This window comes from Anser brachyrhynchus, assembly GCF_964034855.1.
Source record: "Anser brachyrhynchus genome assembly, chromosome: 8".
Classification (NCBI taxonomy): Eukaryota; Metazoa; Chordata; class Aves; order Anseriformes; family Anatidae; genus Anser; species Anser brachyrhynchus.
The window spans coordinates 259,077-281,753 of NC_137702.1; the positions used below are offsets into that span (position 1 = coordinate 259,077).

Below are 22,677 nucleotides of genomic sequence, written 5' to 3' on the forward strand. Positions count from 1 at the left end.
GAGGCAGAGGAAAATAAATGACCTGATGAAGGTCACAGTGGATTGGGTGTGCTGCTGTGGTGTTCTGCCAGCAGCATGGCCTGCTGCGAGGGCACAGGTGGCAAGGTAGACCATGCTGCTCATCAGCTTGGGACCCCACGCTGAGCTCCCGCCAGGAGGCAAAGGGGTGGCACTGTGTGGATGAGCTGTGTCAAGCATCCAGTCAGGATGGCAGAGAGGACGGCCAGGCAGACATCCTTTCAGTTGCTCAGCTGGGTTGAGCTGGGAGCAAAGGTGTGCTGGTGCAGAAGCAGCTCCACTTATTCACTCTGATGCAGTGGGCAGAGATGAGGGCTGAAGTCTGGGCCCACAGCAAGAGCAGTAGCACTGTAATTCTACTGCGTGGTACCTGACATCAAGCTGTGGGCTTCTCACAGGCTTGTTACTTTTCAGCTGAAATAAGTTATACAAAGCAGCAGTAATTCCAGTAAAGCTGTATTTCTCCAGGCTCCAACTCTGCTTTACGATGTCCCAGATTTCCCAGACCAGACTTGCTGTCCAATTAATGTATAGTATCACTGCTCTGGAAGAGGGGCTCCTGGAGACTCCTGGAGTTCTCTCAATGTTGCTCTTGTCTTTGAAAATGCAAGTAGGGAAAATTAATTTTGCCTTCTTCCAGCCCCACAGAAGCTGACTGGAGAAGACAATTGTTTGTATGATTGGTATCCTGGGGTAAGGAGCTAATCTAGAATTGGTATCCTGGGGTAAGGAGATAATCCAGGACCTGCATCCTGGGGTAAGGAGGTAATCTAGGGAGGTAAGGAGGAAAGGCTGAAAGAACTTTTCAGCTACTTTCGTTTAATCTCTCTGTTAACGGAGATGCTCAAGGATGTCTGGACACTGCTGGGACTGCAGTTCCTGCAGCCCTGTCCCCACTAGCAGTAAACAGCTAGCCTGAGTATCTGTTGAACACAACCAGAAAGGAATGGTGCTTGAGGCAGGCTGCATTTCATCCCTTTTGGAAGTCAATACCATGCATGATGCTCTGTGCAGCCAGGGCTAGCCCTCTGCAACAGCCTCGGCGGGCTAGTGGGGTCCAGCCGGGGCTCCTCCATACTGCCACAGCCCCTACGGAGCTAGATGGCCTCAGCTCTAAGCTGAGGAAGGACAGACTGAAATGTTGTAGGGTCTGTTAAGAGAGTGGGGTCCTGACCCATACTTAGTGGGAAGAATAGGAAGATTCTCTTACTTGCGCTAACTGTTGAAAAACCATCTGTCAGTGTATGGAGACAAGCTGGCTTTCCCTTGCCACTCAGTTTATGTTCTTCATCTAATCATGTCCTTAGCTCTTCTGTTAAGGTGCTTTTTCTCCCTTTTTTTTTTTTTTTTTTTTACTCAAACCCATTTGCTCTTCTGTATCCACCGTCTTTATTGTAGTTGTCCTTCCTCCGGTTACTACTGCTACTTTCCTCCCTTACATTGCCTTCCAAACCCACTCTTCCTCTTTCTGCCTTTAATTTTTCTACTGCTTTGAGATGCATATTGCCTTAGCTACTTTTCCCCTGCTGTGCTAAATTGGTCCTCGAGGAAGGCAGTCCCTTCCCTCATCATATATCATTGCTGATTTTCCCTTGCAGAAAGGAGTGTCTGCTGTCAAAGGGGTAGTGGCCTTGATGATAGGTGGCTTGATATCTGTTATGGTTGTAGTCTTCAAATACATGAGCAAGAGAAATTTTCTTTTCTTGTGTTCTTTTTTTTTTTTATTTTTTTTTCCCAAGGTGCACTGGTACACAGAGAATAAGGAGCTTAAATTGAGCTGGCAGTGGTTTCTTTGTGATATCAGCACACTGGAATACCATTCTGTCTTATTCAGGAGGGCAGAATACTGCTGCTGCTGATGTGAGATGCACCCCTATCCTACCAGCTGTTCTCTCCACCCAGCAACTTAACTCATGCTGAATATTTATATGCTTTTAATGGTAGTGAACAAATGATTCTGTATCTTTTTGATATAGCTAGAAAAGCTATTAAATAGTGAGCCAAATGGAGGACTAAGATCAAGAAAATTTTAAACTTTATTCCAGGCTTTCTTAGTAGTACTGTATATAGTGTTATGTACAAACCTAACTTAGAAAATACTAATTTGAATTGAAACTTGTATGTACAACATGCACTAGAAGAAATATAAGTTTATTGTGCTTGAACTTTCAGTTGGTGAAAGGCAGGATCCATTTAGAAATGGAAAGAAAGGCTGCTGAGATAATTTAGAAATAGAAATAAAGACTACTAAGAAAGACTGCAATAACAGTTTAGAAATGGATTTATATTCCACTTCTGTAGAGCAATGACATATATACTTTTTCATATCTGGGAAATGTGGATCTCTTTTCCACATTGTGCTTTAACAAAAGTGATGATCAAGGTTTCCTAACCATTAAAATATATATGGCCACCATACTGCAAACTCTTCTTTTTAAAACTTTGTTCACCTATTATCCTATTTTGAACATCTGAAGTCACTTGCTCTGTGTGAAGTCTTGAAATGAGGCAAACTTACGGCAGCTGTTGGAATACTTTGGCAGACCTGTGGAGTTCATCCTTTGAAATGTATTTTAGTATGTCTGGGTGCATTATTTGAGACTATAATACTATGTAAGAAGTAAATAAATTAGTATGGTTCAGCGCAGTCTGTTCCACACTGGTGTGTGTCATGATGCATCAAAAGTAAAAAGAGGAGTTAATGGGAAGTCAAGATGCCAGAAAAAAAAAAAAGTGATCTGATACAAAACTACCCATTTTATACAGCTCCTTGCTGAGAGATTAAAATATTATTGGATTCATACCCGCTGATTCTCTCAAATAAGGTCTGGTTGGTTAGCAGCTAATACACAGTTGCTAATGGGAATGTGCATTTACCTCTGTTGTTGACGTTGTTACTGCCATTCTGCATAAACATAGACTGCAGGGGTTCAGATACTAGCTTTGTTGGAAAGACTAAGAAGCATAGGTAAATGATGTGGGGGGTTGGCTTGCCTTCATCTGCCGCCATCCTTGGAGACACTGAAACCTGATCTACTCTCAAACTTTCCCTGCTTTGAGTAAGGGTTGCCAGAGTGCCTTCTAAGGTTTCTTCCAACCAAAATTATTTTACAATTCATAAGAGGATTTTAGAAAAAACTTTGATATTCATTTGTCTTCTCTTACTGCTGCATTTCTGTGAAAATACCCCTGTTTTGAGTAACTGTCTAGAAAGATTTCTGATTTTTTAATGACATGTTTATGACTAAATCACACTCCCTCTGGATGAGTGATAAAACAGTCAAAATCCAGGCTACCAGGCTATGAATTATGCAGCAAATTAAAAAAAAAAAAAGTGTATATATATATATATATTTGTTTATTTTCTTAATCTGAACAGCAGGGTTAATCTAATATTTTTGTCTTCTCAAAACCAACGAGAATACCATTTCTAACCCTCCCTTAGTAGAATAATAATAATGTGCTTTGGAAACAGGAAAAAAGAGAAAAAAATATTTACATTTCTAAACAAAATATCTATCCAAGCAGGTAATTGTTCTAAGAAAGACAGAGGGGATGCCCTGAGGCTGACATTCGTCCATGTAGTTACATAAGCAGTAAGAATGGGAGGGAAGGGTAAGAACTGTCACTTTGTCTCTAAACTGAAAGAATTTAGTGTAGCATTTTTCACCCCACTGTAAATAGTTATTAGAATAAGTGCAAATTAAATAGGCTTACAGGAAGACCTTCTAGGCACTTCACAGTATTTTTTGAGCCAACAATCTTACTACGATTTTCATAGAATCATAGAATCACCGAATACCTACAGTTCACTGGGACCTCTGGAGATTATTCAGTACCACCCTGCTGCTCAAGCAGGCTCATGCCCAGGACCACATGCAGTGCAGTTCTGAGTATCTGCACAGATGGAGATTCCACAACCTCTCTGGGCAATCTCTGCCAGTATTTGACCACCTTCACAGTGGAAAAGTGTTTCCTTATACCCAGATGGAGCCTCCCATATTTCTGTTTGTGCCCATTGCCACTTGTTCTGTCACTAGGCACCTTTGAGAAGGGTCAGGCTCCCTCTTTGTCATTTGCTCCCACCAGGTATTTATATACATGGTAAGACCATCCTGAGCCCTCTCTCCTCCAGACTGAAAAGTCCCATTTCTCTCTAACTCTGCTTATTGTATGGCCTAGGAAAGCAGCTCTGCAATGCACAAGGCGCAACAAGGTTGTTCCTCTAAGATGGTTTCCATCTCTCATCTCAGATTTACCACGTTATTGAAACTCAGTTTGTAAAACACCAAGGTGTTTCTTGGAGGGCTCAGTGTGCCTGCAGCCACGCTTGCTGCCTGCAGCCTTCTTGTGCACTGTCCTTGGGGCTGCAGGGGCAGGGGCTGGGGGCTCTGGGCACAGCCCCGGTACAAGCGATCAGCTTGGCTGGTCTCCGCTGGGAGGATGTTTCTGGACATTGCTTCCTTCTGTGCTCCTGCCTGGACCAGCTTATCCGCTGCTGCCAGCCAGAAGCTCAGCTCAACCTGGTTCAGCTTCTTGGACATATTCAGGACATATGAGGTCAGATTCTTACCTCGTGTTTCTATGTTTCACCTGAAAGTTTGATAGTCATGGGTAAACTGTTCCAGACTGAAATCAAGAGCATGCTCTAACCAGCTTTCCAGTGTAGTGGGCTGGGAGGGGAGAGGGGTGAGATCAATCAGGACATGGAGTGTCTGTGGGCATATGGACAGTCTCTGTATGTATAAAAAAAGTTACAAATTAAAACTGATTAGAAAAAAAGAAGAGCCACAAAAATGAGATTCTTTTTGATGACAAGATCAACTTCTACTAAACTATCCACAGTTTAGAGTTCGCTGCCTTAAGAGGCAAAAGACGATCTTGATTTAAAACAAACAAATAAATCTCCCTTTTTCCTGTTTGCTTATGCCACTATTCCCACTATGTAATCTGAGCATAAAGGAAAGCATGCTGCTAAACTTTCTGAAGCCTTCATTTAGCATCTGTATGAAGAACTTTAAAAGAAATAATACAAACAAGTTGAATGTATATAAGGCGTCTTGGAAGATTATATCACAGATAAGGAAAATGCTTAGGATTTTCTTTTTGTATGTGTAATGCCTTTGCAACCTACTCGCAACATTATTCCCTGCATGAGGGCCCCCTAATTATTTCATCATGCAGCAGGAAATTCTGGTAGGTCATATATAAACAGCCTGAGGCAGAGACCTCTTCATCAGATAGAGCGTGACATCTGACATCTGTGCAGCTTGCCATTCGCATGCCACAATTAGCCAGGCAGCCCAAACACTAACTAATGCAGGAGCAACTGGGAGCATGGGGCTAACTGGTGGTGGCAAAGGTCTCCCTTAATCCAAAATTAAAACTTCTGCAGCCCACCTCTTCCCAATGGCCACGAATCTCACCTTGCCTGGCTAAGCCCATGCCAGGCAATGTGTGGTCCTGACCCTACTCTGCAGCAGGCTCTCCCTACAGATGGGGCGATGAGCCAGGCAGACCCGGCCACCCATAGCAGCTGTGCCATGGCCAGGCTGGTGCGCTGAGCCCAGCAGAGGAATAGTGCAGTCACTAATCCAGCCAGTGTTTGTCCAGCTCCATGCTCGGAGCACCTCCTGGCACTGGAGCACTGTCAAGGACAGCACTGGCTCCTGGTGCCACCAGCCGAGAGCCAGAGATGTCGTGGCGAGGAACAGCTGGAAGTAGGAGATGGCTAAAAAAATCAGGTGACTGAGACACATTAGGGCTCTGTGTCAGACATGATCCATGGCTGCTTATTTTTTCTTTTAATTGTACTTATTTTTATAGTTCCTCTGTAAAAAGGCAGATTATTTTTCCTAAAATGAGTAATGGTCAGTGGTATTTCCTTGGCACAGAAAATGGCTTCTTAGGGAAATTGTTGCAAGTAGCATTCCAGAGAGGACTTTGAAGTAAATGGAAATGTGTAGGAAAAGCACGTGCCAACAGTCACCACTCTGCCCTCCAGTATTTCTTACCTGAAATTCCCTTCCTCTTCACCTCTGCCTTCTTGTGTGGGCTTGCCCAGGCCATGCTGTGTGTCCAGGAGTGCTACAACAGCACTGCTACCTCTGGCACTTGGTTAGTTCATCTGTCTTTCTTGGATGAAAGTAAGAGACTGCATGAAAAACAAAGGAAAGTTCTCAGCTTGAAGGAATGTCTTAGGGAAAGAGCAGTGCAACATTTATTTTTCCCTCCAGTGTATATTTCCACTATCTTCGAATATACAACTCTATTTCATCATTATTATTATTCAGACTATTGCATTATATTTTCATACATCTTGGCTGTTTTGAATCAAATAAGATTTTTTTTTCATATTTTTTAACTTCTAGTTTAACCTTAAGCCCAGTCCTAGTAAAATCTATGTTTAGCAGTTTTCTGCTGTCTGTCGAAATCTACTTACACAAGAAAATGTTCTTTCCACTACTGCATTTAAGAACATAATAAATTCCACAAGTTTTAAGAAATTTAGGAGTAACAGTATTTGAAGACAGACTCTTAGGCTTAATATAAGACTACTCAGGCATGAGCTGTGCTGAATCTCTAACTAAAAAATCTCCAGACAAATGATTCATAATCAGTTACTTGTCAAGTTTAAGTCATTCAGTAATTCTTAGGATTCCCTGAAAAGTCAACATTTCTTTTCCCTAGGGAAAGTGACTGAAACAGGTTAAGTTTGTTTGATGAAATCTGCTACTTTAAAATCAAAGTATATCACTAGCTGAAATATCTATTTTCTTTTACTGTTCTCCAATGTACTTTTTACATTAGCTATATTTATAACCAGACAATTCCTCATTAACCTTTCTACCCTACCATTTTCTTATTGCATCCTGATAGACTTGACTATTCATACATTCACTTTTAATTTGAAGATCGTAACATAGAACATTTTTTCTGCGCTTTGTGGAAGTTTAAACTTTAATCTCTGAAATGTACTTTCTATAACCTCCATTTACAACTTTAATCCTTGGATAATCCTGACCTTGTATACATAGCTGTATTCCTGACTTAGAGTATATTCCTCAACATCCCTTTTTTTTGCAGGGTTAGTAAAATGAAATGTTCAACTCTAAAGGTTTCAGTTTTTCTTGCTAATGAAAAAATTAAGACCTCTTTTATACGACTTCTAAGGTGAAATTCTCATCTATGTATAGCTTTCTCTGCTGTATTTTGCAGCCTGGGACCTAGGCATTTAGCTGGAAGCAAAACCATTTTCATTTTTTATTAATCCATAAACAAGAGCAGTATTCCATGAAGTTAAGGCTAATATTAACAATGGCAAATGATGGTGCATTGCCAAAGTTCAAAGCATTCAGTTTGTTGTCATCTTGAAAATTACTGAATAGATAATAGATCATTTCCCCCTTCAATAATTGCTGAAGCATCAGTGGTCATATGGGGGGGGGGGGGGAGGGGGACCTCTCAATCAATTTTTAATCACTTTCCAATGCGAAAAGGAGCTAGTGTGCTGTTCACAATACACAAAACTGGTTTTCCCACCAAGATTTATCTATTGGAAAATAATACTATTAATTTGCTGTAATCTACACTAGCAAATACAGAACACTTCTGTTGCTTCAACAGTGACCTTGTCATTTTGAGTATTTTTAAAAACATTCACAAATATTATTGTGAGTTTTATATTTAGAAGCTGCGCTAGAGCTATTTTTATGATTCCTTCTGTTTTACACTGTCATACATCCTGACAGTTCATGATAGGCAATTGGGCAGTTTCTATATAAACTCCACTAAGCCTTGTAGCAATTACTGTTGATCCTTGTAAAATGACTCCTCCACTCTTAACAGGAAGGACAAAATGGCTTCTTTACAGGAAGTGGATCTTGATTTGTGGGTGCAATGTTACCCACACAGCACCTTTCAGGAACCTGGTCATGATCCACTTAGGGATGTAATTTGAAATCTGTCTAAATAAGGCTGAAGTAAGTACATTTACCACATAAGTAAGAACTACAGCATAAGTTCTGAACACTGCTTCTGTTGATGCTTCTTTGTACTGATCGATATATCCTAGACATGGTGCACCATGAAATATTATCACATGATACATACAAAGTAAAACTTGCATCTTCTCAGAGCAATCCCATCTGCAGTGTTTTTAAGAAAATTAGTTATTCTGTCAATACTTCTCAAGCAGTTTCTCTCTAATTTTCAGCAGTTTTCATAGTCAATTTCCTTCTGTTGCTGGTTACACTCTGGGAGTATGAAGCCTCCTGCTGAAGTCTCTGAGGCTCAGGACATAGACTTTCCCCCAGGGAACTCGAGTTGTCCTCACATTATTGCCTACTTGTATGGTGAGCACTTTCAGAAAGCTCTCCTAGGCCTCCTCCAACAAGCCTTAGTCTTGCTAGAAGTGGCTGATCTGTTACCCTAGTTCCAAGCCCCAACTCCCCAAAACTCTGCCTTGTAACATCTTGATGCCTGCCTCTGCACAAAATATGCTAGCCATGAGCCTTTTGGGAAGTTTCCTTCATTGCTGGCCGTGGTCTTTGGTTGCAAGTGCAAAAACAGAAGTAATGTTTGAGATCTAGCCTGCTAAAACACAAAACCACATACATTGTTTTTATTTGAGGCATGCAAATTAAAACCTTGGGACAGGGTTAGGGCTTTGGGGTTAATTTCTATTTAAAGAGCTGGTTTCTTCCACAGGCTTAATTTCTGAAAACAAGATTTATCTGCCCCATTAGGAGTGGGTTAGAAAGATACAATCCTAGCTGTGTAGACTGGGGTGGCAGCATAGCTAGATGGTACTGCTCAGACACCCTCCTAGGTTACTTGGTGTCCCCATGTGGTTGGGCAGAAGCAGCTTTTGGCAGTGTAGAGAACTGTGTGCAGCAGTCAGGTAGGAAACAAAGGGAAGCAGCATTACCCCCAGCACAGGACAGAGGCCAACATCAGGGCCCCCCTGAATGCTAAAAGGCCTGATGGCTCTGACCAGCCTCACCTTGGCCTCCCAGCCAACTGTCTGCCCATGGCTCCAGGAGCCACACTTAAACTCAGGCCCTGTCCTTCTGTCCTTGCCTGAGTGATGTAACAGGGGTGCCTCTGTTAGATAGACCTTGGAGCTATGCTGTAGGTAGCTTGTTTCCTGGATGGACCTCAGATGTAAGTGGTAGTTTATCTCCAGTTCTGTCTTTTGCCCTGTCTCATGAATGGGCTTGAAACCACATGGTAGTCTTGTTTCCAGTCCTGTCTCTGGGCCCATCTTCTTTTGATCCTGACTGCATTCCCTGGATGGACCCTGGACTTGGTTCATCTCCTTGCCTTATCTAGGACTATCAACAAATGCAATTACCAGCACCCAGCTCTGCCTGCTCTGTTCAGGTGCTGTGGGATTGCACCAACCAGCGAGGGCACTCCTCACACGAGGGTCACCCTCAGCTCACCACTGGTATGTGTGTGCTGCTCCTGGCAGCTCTGCCCTGGCACAGGTTTTCCTGGTGCAAAGGTAGTGAAGGCTGCTGTGGCCAAATCTGGGGACACGATCCAGAGATGACAAATAACTGTGGGAGAGCTGGGCTTGGCTTCAACAAGCATTTGACAAGCCAGTGAGGCTGGGTAGGGTGAGTTGTGTACTCTGTCTGAGGATGTAGTGAGAAGAGGCTGAGCAAAGCTTCTGTCTCAGGAGACAGTGCCAACAATGATGCACTCTGTGGAAATAACACAGCCCGAGGCAATGTCTGTCATCTGGAAATGGCTACAAGTTACGTCTGGGCAGGACTGTGTAGGTGCTGGGGAGAGAAAATGGCACAGTGAAGGAGAGAGGAGCAGCATATAAGGAGATGGGCGAACTGGAGGCTGGTGGGAGTTGGTGGTGAGCTGTAGGCCATGGTGCGTTTCCAACTGCAGTAGCAAGAGACAATTCCAGCAGCAGAGAGCAGGTGCAGCTTGGTGCTCACAGGGCTAGTATCTCCTGTTCTGGGTTACACGAAAACAAAGTTTGTAATAGATACCTCTGCTGATTAGGTCCTTAGTCCTATGCATTAGATATATCCAGTGAAAAGGCAGCAGTTTCAGGACATACTTTTTTTTTTTTTTTCAAGGAACAGGACTCCTAAATTATACTCTAAAAGCTGCCTCACCCATAGGCAGAGTCCACATGTGAAAGTACTTTGCCTGATTGGCTGGAGGTAAGGTGGTGAGTGGAAGAGGTACAGGTGATTTTTTCCCTACCATGGGGAAAGTCACCACATTTTCCAGAAATCCTCATTTTCAGTCTGTTTGTAATATGTGATTGATCAGATTTTTAATGTAACTCCTGCAGTTATAGCAAGAACTTAACACTTAATAGATCTAAGAGACTCTCCACATGAGAGAAAATTTCCCTGAAATTGGTCCTCTCCTGTGCCTCAGCTAGGTACAGATTTTCAACTGTGCCTCCACAAGCTCTTCCTCATGTGAACCCTCAAATACTGCAGGTAGGCTTTTGTTGTACTTTTTTTCTTTAATCAGTAAGAATATTTTTAATATCTCTCTGCTATTTGACCAGCTGTTTTCATTAAGAGTTTGGGAGATGGCTTCTATTCCTGTGCCAGAGCTAGCTGAAATTGGTGAGGGGTTACAAGCTGGTTAAGTGTGGACTGACTGAGAGACTCTGCAGGTATGACTGTACATAGCTGTACTTTGCAAGTTAGCCTTATTTTTTAGGAAACAACTAAATGCTTGTTCCATTTTTTTCCTGTGTAACTTTGCAGAGGAAATGCTTTCCATTTCCTGCAGTGGGAAACATTTGATAGAGATGGTCAATGTTAAAACATATTTTTCTCTACCTGGTGTTTCAGGTTCAGCTGCTGTTAGAAAAACAGGTCATGCATTTATGCCTGCTCAGTGTTTCCTCTGGGAGGTGGCTTCTGCTCACAGCCACTTGTACTTAGTACCTGAGATATTTTTCCAATGAAATGGAACAGTCTTTTGATGGTGTTGAGGAAGAGCCACAGCTCTGGCTAAAGCTGCGCAAATAACATGCAGTTTTATCTAAGTGAGATAGTAGATCTGGGATAGCAGTGAATACAGCAGGCTCTGAAAGGGTGACACTTGTTGATATATGTTATCAATGAAGGAGATACCAAGATACATAATGAAGACTACAGGAAAATTGGCGTCTTTGGCTGCTGTGAGAACTACTATGTGAAGCTGTCCTTTTTCAATGAAGTGTTTGAGAAACTAGTGGAGTGCATCACTGTGTCTGAATTACCTGTAGTCTCACTGCTAAATGAAGTTCCCAGAAGAGTGTTGACACAGCCAGAATAAATGTTTGACTGTTGCTTGACAGCAATGAAAAGCATGCCCACGCAACAGTGTAAGGTATCCTCAGAGGCGTTTTTAACTCTTTCCTTAGTTTTAATTTGCAGGTAGATTGTAAATTATATGTTCTTGAAATTCTGTCGTGATGTTTAATTGTTTTTATTCCTGATCTTGCTGGGAAATGCTGGTATGGGAAACCAGTACAAGGTAACATGCTTGTTGCTCATGGTAGGCTCTCTAAACCTCTTAGAACTGAAACATAGCATGTAAGAGGCCTTTGTCGTACAAGGTGACTGCTTTAGCAATTCCGTCAGACCCATCAGTCTGTACAGATGGCTACACAGGCAGCTTTGGAGGTGAGCCAGGCTGTTTAGTGCAGATGAATAGGCAGATGCGTCTATGGATGGTGATGGAGAAGAGTACGTTACTGGAAAACCTGACTCTGAGTTCTGAAGCTCTGGTTATCCCCATGCCACCCAGTACACAATAGTGGTGTTGTCCCACCTAGTGAGGCAGAAGGACCTTGCACTTCTCACTCTGGGAAGGTATTTCTCATGGAAAGATGGATCTCTCATGGAAAGATGTCCATGAACTGTCTAGGAGATCGGAATTCATGTAGTGTGGGACAGATTCTGTGGGTTGCTGGGAGGTAGAAAACATAGGAAGAACTATAGTAAATTCAATACCTTACCAGTTTTTGAGCCTGAGTTGTACTTTTTTTTTTCTTAACCTGTACATGCAGTGCTTTTGTACGTTCTTCTGTCCTTATCTGAGAGCACTAAAGTATCCTTTAGTATGTTGGGCTTAACTAAAGTGACTGATTTTCCTGTTACAAAAACTCATTTGGCTGTATTTGGTGCATATGTCCTTTTTAACCTTGTGCCAAGTAGGTACTGGTGCACAAGAAGCCCTTTAACAGTTTTCCAGCTAGTTTGCTATTTCATTCTGTACAACTGCGCTGCTCAGTGTCTGAGGCCCAGCCCTGCAGGCATGGGTTGCTGATGAGTAATGGGTCAGGCTGTGAACTCCCTGAATTCCAGGGGGGAATGCCTGGATCCTGGGCCACATGAGTTATGGGCTTGTAAGAGGGCTGGTATCACTGCAACTCTAAGAGCTGTTGGTTTGTCTGGTTCACCAATTTAGCTTACATCGACAATAGTAGCTGAGTTCTGGGATGATTATTTTTCTGAGTGTGTGTATCTATGAGAGTTACCAAACACCTTATTCCAGATAAGCTGAACAAACAGGTTGTAACTGATTCCTATCTTCATTGCTCTTTTGCTCCCATAGTTCACCTGACTGCACTCAATGTGTGTCACTGTATGGTGGGAACAGCACATGCTGTGTTTGGTGTTACGCTATCTCACAGCTCCTTTCTAGGAAACAGGATGGTGAAATTCTGATAAAACTAAGACAGGTCTGTCTGAGTTGATGAATGCTGCACTTTCTCATTCCAGTTTAGAAAACCTCTCAGGAAAGGTTCTTGCATGCATGCTTCAGAAACATTGAAACCCCTGAGATTCAAGTACCCATTATGTCCTGGCTTGATTAATGCTTGAGCACAGCACATGCTTGGGATATTTTAGAGCTTTTATTTATTTATTTATTTATTTATTTATTCTGGGGCCATGTGTTTGACATGTAGTTATTTATCAAGAAAGCCAAACATGTTCTGCTTTGGGGCTTCTGCCTATTATATTCTAGGTTCATGGAGACTTAAAAATTTAATGGGGGGCGGGGGAGAGAGGAACTATTAAATCTCACTGGTTCTTTAAAGCATAGGTAATTAGCTGTGTCTGAAACAAAAATCTCAGTAAGCCGTGCTGGGCTTCTGGGGAAAACAAGCATATTCCCCTCAGATGTTTGACCAGCAGGTTTTGCCACAGACTCATCATCCCAGTAATCAGCAGAAACATGGTGTCTCTCAAAGCAGAACCTGCAGTTGTGCAGGTAGGCTTCTGAAATCAGCTGTGTGAGTCTCTTAGACTGATTTCCTATGTGTGTAGAAGTGCCAGGTGGAGGCAGCACAATCTCCTTGCTTCTCTGTTAACAGCAGGTGTTTGGTTGTAAATCTGAAACGTTTACCTCAAATCAAGTCTTTGTTCATGTTATAGCACATATGGATGGTATCTCTTCAGGCAGTGATATGACTGTAAAAAAAAAAAAAAATTGTCTCTCTGTATCTATGAACCTATTAAATCTAGCCTCTTCTGAAATCAATGACCCCTGTAAGGAGGGGGGTCATTGATTCTAGTCTTCAGCAGTGTGAATGGGAACAGGGTCTTGTCCAGTGCTTCTGTGAAAACTAGTGGAAATGCAGAAAGCAACCTGTTGAATGGGTGGAAATAAAACTTGGTGTCATGTTGTCAGGGTGACCCCACTGAAGAGATCAGTCTGGGCTTGACTCTACTTACCTGTGCCTTTAAAAATCCTTCACTAATAAAAGTTGAAATTTAATCATTAGTAATTATGTCATCAGCACCATCTGTTGGAAATAGTTGAGACTCAAGATGCTGAAGCTTTTTGAGTAATTTTGCCCTTCTGCACCAGAAAGTGTATGCAATGAATACCCCCTGCAGTTGTCTTATTGAGAGAAGGTAAAGATCTGTGTTTCTTCTCTCTCAGCACCAAAATCCTATAATTATTGCTGAAGGGGACTGAGAAATATCTTTATTAGGGATTATATCAATTTATGCATACTGTGAATTGTTATTGGAGATAGTACAGGAGGAAAACTATTCCTGTTTAAAAGATGTATACGCTGAAGGCAAAAGCTTCTAAAATAATAAAAAAAAAAACCTTCAAAAATAAAAAAATCTTGTTATGGATGGGAATTTCATGAATGATTTTCTCTTCCTTTTTTCCTCGTATTTAATGAAGAACACAGGTAAAATTGCAGATTCAAACACTTTTGAGCACTGGGGCAGGCAGGGGGTTGATTAGAGTTCTCTAATTATAACTAATGACAGAAATAACATAGGCTCCTGTTTTGCTTAGATAATACATGAATTGACCCACCTCACATAAATACAGTATATATCCCCTTATTTTTCTATGGCAAATTACTACAAAACCAACTTAGTAAGCCATGCTGCTGTTTCAGATTTTTAAGAACTGGGCAACTCAGTCTGTCTTGACACCCGCAACTGTTTGCTGGGCTCTCAGTGATGAGAAATCATATCCTACAATGGTGTAACAGCAGGTATTTGAGATTAAAGCTGTTCTCAGTGTGCTTGCTCTCATTTCAGTTGCAGCCTGGTATAGGACAGACTGATGTCTTGCTTAGGGCTCAGTGTGACTCCAGTCACTCTGACTTGGGTGTTTTGGCACTTCCATGTGTTGTATTGTGTGGGCAGTTATCTAGGAATTTCCTCTGACTGGAAATGGGGATGCTGCTTCTGTGGTGCTATTCTGAAACTCCTTGTGTGCATTTTAACGTTTGCTGAAATCTCAATCTGTGTGGAACCCCCTAGGCAGCATAGGTCAGGGAAAAAAACTGCTTTTTGTTTAGGTGTATTTGTAAATATCTTATTCTGACTACATTTATTGCTTTGCACATACCCTGATAAACACTGTCTTTGAGCTTTAGTCAATAAGCAGAGTGGTCAGGTCTTCCTATACAGATGGCAGTGATGCTAGGGAGCAGGGATTTAGGGGGTCCGTGGGCAGGTGTCTTATTCTGCTCAGTGACTCCTTGCACATGGATATCAGCATGATGTGGGGGGCTGTTTTTAATAAGGGTTTGCATCACCAATCCTGTTTGAAAGTAATCTTCTAATCCTGTTTTTCTGCTAATGAACGTATTCACTGAAGCAAGCACCTTATGTTGTGCAAAGTCCTAGTGCTAATTAAAAATAAATAAATTTAAATATGTATCATTCTGTCAATACTTATATAACTGAACTACCCAGGTAGCTGTGGGAGAAATTACAGTGGCAAGAAGGAATTCTTCTATACCTGTCTCCAAAGGAAAAACTAGCATGCATTTGTAGCAAAGGAAAGAGCTTGATGAAATGGAGAGCAGTAAAATGCAAGGTATTTCACAGGTGAGTGGAGCATGGTTGGCTCTTTGTCTCTCTGCTCCTGGACAGACTGCAGCATGGTTATCAAAACCCTTCATATTGTGGAGGGGCTGCCTGAGCACACAACATGCTTTCGCCTGGGGTCTCTACCTGTCCTTTCCCTGGCTTGTGGCTGTGGGGACCACACGCAGAGCTGCCGGGGTGCGCGGTGCCTGCTGTGGCTGGCCCCGCTGCGGGGCTGTTGGCAGTGAGGCTGGCTTGCTCGGCAGTGGTGGAAGGCAGGACTGCAATGCTTGCTCCACTGCTATGCCCTAGGTTTTTCTGTGGGGCATGGCTGCTCCTGCTTGAGCAGATGCTGGCATTTCTCCTGAGTTACCATTGTGGCTGCTACCTTGGAGGGTTTCGTTAAGATTAGCTGGAGCCACAGCGCTGCAAATGCATCTCCTGCAGCTCCCTGCATGTTTGTCTCAATAAACATTGTGAGAACGGTGAGACGGAGTAACAGTGCAAAAGCAAACCAACAATCTAGCACACAGACTGCAACTAAAAATCTTTTTTCATTTTTAATTTCCCCAAGGATTCACATGTTTATTAAAATGTTAAAATCTATTGTCTCACTCTTTTCTTAGGTTAATCCCAAAATTTGCTAGAAAAATCCCTTCTTATAGAGAATGCATTGTAAACCTTGACTTGTTTTAATAGGGTTCATAGTAGAACTTGGTGAAATTAATCACTTAAATTTTGCATTTAAAGGTCTGTCTGAATAGTGTGGCTTTGCTCAAAGTGAGAGTATCCATGCACAAGTGCTGCATAGTTCTTTAAACCTCAGGAGAAAATGAATACGTGCAATACATGTGGTGAAGTGTAACTGTGGAAATAGCCAAAAGAACTGTTTTTCCTGAAACCTGAATTTTTCTTTGTTTCTGTTTCTTTGCATTTTGGAGTAAATCTGTTTCCACTTGATGTTGCTTGCAGAATGGGAATAACTTTAGGATATTGCACAAGAACAATAAAAAATTTTCACAAGAGTTAAATTTGTGCCATGTAAGTGCTCTTCATGGTGTAGTTGGCTAAATTTTACCACCAGCCTGACCCTCCTTGTCGCTGGGGCCCTGGGCTCCTCAGTGTGGGTGCTGGAGCACCAGTGGGGCCCCAGCAGTGGTGCTTCCCAGGTCTCTCAGCCTCTGGGGTCAGAGCACAGGCAGCTCTTGGGCCATGATCCCATCATCACAGTAGGGACCCTACCACCTGTGGGATCAGGGCTTTGACTTTTTTGAAAGCAGTGTGTGGAAAAAAGAAGGAAAATGAGTGGTGGGAAATCATGAAAATATGATCTTTGGGAAGTTAATCATCTTGTTTCCTTACTTTCTTGTTGCTGTTTATAGACTGAGTTAGAAAGAGCTGGTTATTGAATTGCATTCTCTAGTCTTTTTCAGATTAATATGGTATATAACCTGGAGCCCACTTATTATAGTTAAAGCATTTTAGCTACATAATTTTTCTTGGTTATGTCCTGAGCAAAGTCCATATCATTTTGACTTAGTAAGGGGTGTGAAATTACACTTGTAGTCAGTGAAATAGCTCTCTTCATATATATTTTAAAAGGGAGGCCTTCTGGTTAGGGTCTCAAGATGGGATAGATTGCGTTTCTCTTTCAGTGGTTAGAGGAACTTCAGAGAGATGTACCTTGATGAAAATGACAAACTTAATAAATACATCAAATAGACATTACTGTTGTGCCTTTGGGTCTCATTGTAATGGGGGATTGTTAATGATTATGCTGGAACTCCTGTGTTCTCTCTAAAGAATTCTGTATCTGTTTAGCTGTTGATAAAATGCCACTGAAGGTTAAAAGACTAAATTTGAGCAGCATGTGTTGTAGGTGCTTTCAGTCACAACAAGTGAACGTTTACAGAAGGCTGTAAGTAACCTACTGCCCTGAACGACTCCTTAATAGTCTTCAAGAATTTGTTAACAAATTTACAGAAATGTTTTTTGTTCGCCATCTTTTACGAACGACTCATAAATAGAACTTCCATATAAAGTCTGATTTGTAATTTCCTGGTAGGGACTTAAATGCCACGTTCAGTGGGAACTGATATTGTACAGAAGAAATCACAAGACAATGAAAATAACAGCAATGTAAACTAAAAGCATAAAACACTGGAATCAAGTGATTGTCAGGGAAATATGGTGTAGCTAGAGTAAAGTGTTAGGATTTGACAGGAAAAGTTTCACTTTTTGGTCTTCTATGTGCTGTAAGGTGTGTCATAATGTATAATCACAGAATGGTTGAGATTGTAAGGGTCTTCCAGAGATCATCTAGTCCAACCCCACTGCTCAAGCAGGGTCACCTAGAGCATGTTACACAGGATCGCATCCAGGCGGGTTTTGAATATCTCTAAAGAAGGAGACTGTTCTAGTGCTCTGTCACTTGAACTGTAAAGAAGTTCTTCCTCATATGGCGATGAAACCTCCTGTGGTTCAATTTATACCTGTTAACACTTGTCCTATCACTGGCCACCACTGAGCAGAGTTTGGCTCCATCCACTTTATGTTGTCCCCTCAGGTATTTATAGAGGTTGATAAGATCCCATCTCAATCTCCTCTTCTCTAGGCTAAACAGGCGCAGCTCACTTAGTCTTACCTTATAGGACAGATGCTCCAATCTCTTAATCATCTCCATGGATGATTAAGGGATTAAAATGGCATATTAAAATTGAGATCATAAAATCAGAATGGATTGGGTTGGAAGGGACCTTAAAGATCATCTAATTCCAACCCCCCTGCCATAGGCAGGGATGCCACCCAGTAGATCAGGTTGCTCAGGGCCTCATCCAGCTTGGTTTTGTACATCTTCAGGGATGGGGCATCCACAACCCCTCTGGGCAACCTGTGCTAGTGCCTCACCACCTTCTGAGTGAAGAATTTCCTCCTAACATCTTACCTAAGTCTCTCCTTTTTTAGTTTAAAACCATTCCGCCTTGTCCTGTCATTATCTGATTGAGCAAAAAAGTTGCTCTCAATCTTTTTTATAAGACCCCTTCAGGGACTGAAAAGTTGCAATGAGGTCAGCCTGGAGCCTTCTCTTCTCCAGACTGAACAGCCCCAGCTCTCTCAGCCTTTCTTCATAGGAGAGGGGCTCCAGCCTCCTGGTCATCTTCGTGGCCCTCCTCTGGACCCATTCTAACAGCTCCACGTTCTTCTTGTGTTGGGGGCCCCAGACCTGGATGCCGTACTCCTGGTGGGGGCCGCACAAGGGCAGAGCAGAGGGGGACAATCACCTCCCTCAGCCTGCTGCCCACTCCTCTGATGCTGAAGCCCAGGATGCAGTTGGCCTTCTGGGCTGCAAGCACGCACTGCTGGCTCATGTCAAGCTTATTGTCCACCAGAACCGCCAAGTCTTTCTCTTCAGGGCTGCTCTCAATGAATTCTTCTCCCAGTCTGTACTCGTGTCTGGGATTGCCCTGACCCGGGTGCAGCACCCTGCACTTAGACTTGTTGAACCTCATTAGGTTCCCTCGGGCCCGCTCTCAAGCTCGTCCAGGTTCCTTTGGATGGCTTCCCTTCCTTCTGTTGTATTGACTGTACCACTTAGCTTAGTGTCATCTGCAAACTTGCTGAGGGTGCACTCAATCCCATTGCCTATGTTGTTGATAAGGACGTTAAACAGTACTGGTCCCAGGATGGACCCCTGAGGGACACCACTTGTTACCAGCCTCCACCTGGACATAGCACCATTTACTGCCACTTTCTCTGGGTTTGACCTTCAAGCCAATTCCTTATACGCTGAATGGTACACCCATCGAATACATCTCTCTCCAATTTGTAGACCAGGATGTCATGTGGGACTTATGTGTCAAAGGCCTTAGAGAAGTCCAGGTAGATGACGTTGGTCAGTCATCCCTTGTCAATTGATGCAGCTTAACTAAATCTATACTCTATACTGTAAAAAGTCCTTTTGAATGTTTAAGCTACCAGTCATAACAGACAATCCATTTTGTGTTTATTTCTGCTTTGGGCGTTATCCTTCTGGGAGGAGTAACTCAATACTTCCTGAAACTTTTATGTTTGCTGTTAGTCCTCTCAGCTGATGACCACTGAATTCAAGTTGTGTGTAATATTTATTCTTGTTTAAAGTCAGTTGAAAAGAATTAAGAATTCTGCTAACTGGAACAACTTGCTTGTTCAAAGCTGCTCATTGTAAGACCTAGCTGTCTTTCTTGCTGCCAGGTAAATCTAATGGACTGACTTTTGGCTGTATCACTTTTGAAGTTTAATGGATTAGTTCTGTTGACCTATGAGGCTGTCCCCTCTTGTTCCCTTTTTCTTCTGCCTGGAGAACTCCCTTGCTGATGTGCATGCACATGAAATGTTTGTGCTGTGCTGTTCTGCTGTGGAGCTCTGGAGAATGCAGCCTAGACTTCCTGCAGCAACAGGAAATCCACAGCTTTCTGCTAAGGAGCTAGAGACTAAGACAGCACCAGTACATTCATTTTCCACACAATTCAGCAATGCAAGGGAATTCTAGACTGTCAGGACAGAATTATTCCTGCTTCCAGTTTTGCTGTAGCAGAGGATGGTTCTTCTGACTTTGTAACACAGTTCTTATACTCACTTAACCATGTGATGATTATTTTTGATATATACAGTTGGTATCATTTTAAAATTCAAGTAAGGCCTAGAGCTTATTACACTATGCACTTGAATGTATATAAGATTTCCTTGTTCCAAAAGTCTTCCTGCTGTCTCCCTTGTTATGCACAGTGATTTCTTGATATCATCATTTCCTCTTTTTCCAAAATATGCTCCCTCTTCCATTTCTGACCTTCCTTTTGGCTTTAAGATGCAGCGCCCTACAAATGCTGTCTGCACTTGTTAGTATTTTATGTTACTTGTAGGGCTGAGGAGTGATATTGAGTTGCTAATAATGAACTGAATGTCAGTTGCCAATACAACATGTCATTACTTCAGGATATCTTTGGCTTCCCTTTGCCTTGTCTTGGAAGTGAGCTTTATTCCTATCTGCTGTGGTTGCTGGAGGCTTTGGCAAGGATTTCTGGGATGACTCACCAGAGGAGCAGCAGAAACAGAGAGAAAGCAGATGAGAGATAGATAACTTTTTTTTTTAATTTAAATATGAGTTCAGATGAGAAATGACTCTCTTCTGGGGCTGGGAGGGAAAGCAATGATTGCATTTGTGTCCTATGGCTGACATCAGTGCCTGCCCTTAGGCTAGTTATAAGGGAGGGGATTTGGTTTGAGGCTTCCCATCCAGCTGAGCTCTGTTATCCTCAGTAAGTACCAGGTGTGTGAGGTTTTTACTGGGGAGAGCTCTTCATAGCCCTCTGCACAAAGGGGGGCACATCATACCTCTGGAATTCAAAGAAGGCATAGAGCTCTATTTTTATAAAATTCTCTAATTGTGTGGCTGTGAAGGTTCAAGTCCTTTTTCTTTAAACAAAGGAGATACTGGGAAAAAAAGACCTGTCTTCAATACCACTGAAGGCCTTCAGTATCTGTGAAGACCTGTCTGCAATGTATCCTTGAGTAGGCAATATATTGAAAGACAACATCCTTGTCATCCAGGACCACATGCTTAGCTGTAAAGGGCAATGTTCTGGTTGTGGTCTCCAGTGGGCAGCTTCCTGGGTGATTAGTCCTGTTTTTTGCTTTTCTCTAGGTGCTTTCACTGTCCATATTTTCTTCCACTTCCATATTATGATTCTTTCATGACTAATGTCTGAACACGTCAAAACCCAATAAAATCTTTCCTCAGTAGGAGAACTTTGTAAATAGAAATAGCCCAGCAAGGAAGCAGCTTCTGAACATTGCAGAGATCTAAGTTCTACTCACATGTCACATAAATAGAGTGTTGAGTTTTAAACATAGTCATGATATTGTCCAAAGTGATGTTGCAGTGCCAGTTGGTGGTACCAACTGGACCAGTGAGACGCCTCTCATCCTTCCACTTGCTACATTCTCTCCTAGAAATTGGTTTTGAAATCAGTGGTTTTCTGTGATCAAGAGAGACGTCAAATGCAAAGCAGAAGTCCAGGAGCCACAAACAGGAGCAGTTGGCTTGGGATGGATGTGGTAGCAAGTTCTTATCCCTCGGGGAGTGAGTGTGCATGTATTTATCTGGAATAGCATTCTGCACTAATGACCTGGTGACTGTAAGGAGCAAAGATGATCTAATATGTATAGAAAGCGGAATCTGTCTGAGATGAAATTGCATAGGGAAAGGATGATAGGAGAAGCTTTAGTGGGGCAGTGATGGGTGTCTGCTGTAGGCCCTCAGGGTTGCATCTGGAAATAGAGAGAGATCTCTGCAATGTCATTAGAGAGATAAGTAGTACCAGTAATTGGATCATTACAGGAGACTCTAACTTTCCAAATACAAATTGGAGAACAAATGCTACTAACAATAACAAGGTCCAGATATTTCTACTTGTGTTGATCTCCAAATTTCTTTGGATGTAGAAGAAACTTGGAATTTCTTTAAACCAAAGGTGTAAAAACTATTTGGAATCTTTATGGGAGATGGAAATAGATGTGGAGAACAATTCCAGACTGAACTGGATAAATGCCTCAAAAGGACATTGAGTGAGTATAGAGCATGCAATGAAAAGAAAATAAAAAAAATGAGCCTTAAAGAGGAAAAAGTGCAAGATAAAGTGAAGATTATCAAAGGCTATGTGAACTGTATTTTCATGAGGAAATTTCAAAGATCTAAGTATGCATGGAGGCTGGAAAAAAGTAAAATGAATTTTAAAATATAACCTATCCTAATAATAAGCTAATGCTTTGTCCAAGCTTCCCATAAATGTTATTTTAGCATCATGAGCTGGATGGCTAACGAATCAAAAGAATAGGGAAGAAGACCTGAATTAGAAACAGTCTGTGTTGGATTAACCCTAGCAAACAGTTAAACATTGACCAGTCTCTTGCTCGCTCCTGCTCACCTGCAGTGGGGTGAAGGAGAGGATGAGAAGGGCAAAAGTGAGAAGAATCAGTCAGAAGAGATAGACAGTTTAATAAATTATGAGATTTAAAAAAAAAAAAGTGATGCAAAGGCAATCACCACCTCCCACCAGTAGATCTGTGTCCGATCAGTCTCTGAGCAGTAGCCACCTTGGAATGACTGTTCCCTGGTATTATTGTGTGATGCCAAATGGTATGGAGTATCCCCTTTACCAGTTTGGGTCAGCTGCCCTGGCTGTGACCCCTTGCAGCCTACTCCCTAGGAGGAGAGAGTGAGAAGCAGAGAAGGCCTTGACACAACAAGCACTGTTCAGCAGTAGCTGAAGCACTGGTGTGTTCTCAGTGCTGG

At 42.2% G+C, this 22,677-nt stretch overlaps 1 long non-coding RNA gene across 1 annotated transcript in view; it reads left to right on the plus strand.

The window, feature by feature from the left end:
- The first annotated feature begins 10,216 nt into the window (after nucleotides 1–10,216).
- Nucleotides 10,217–22,677, plus strand: part of LOC308198798 — a 40,580-nt gene continuing 28,119 nt past the window's right edge. The window contains exon 1 of the long non-coding RNA XR_013954208.1: nucleotides 10,217–10,496. This is a non-coding gene — a long non-coding RNA (uncharacterized lncRNA). The remainder of the gene's footprint in view (nucleotides 10,497–22,677) is intronic.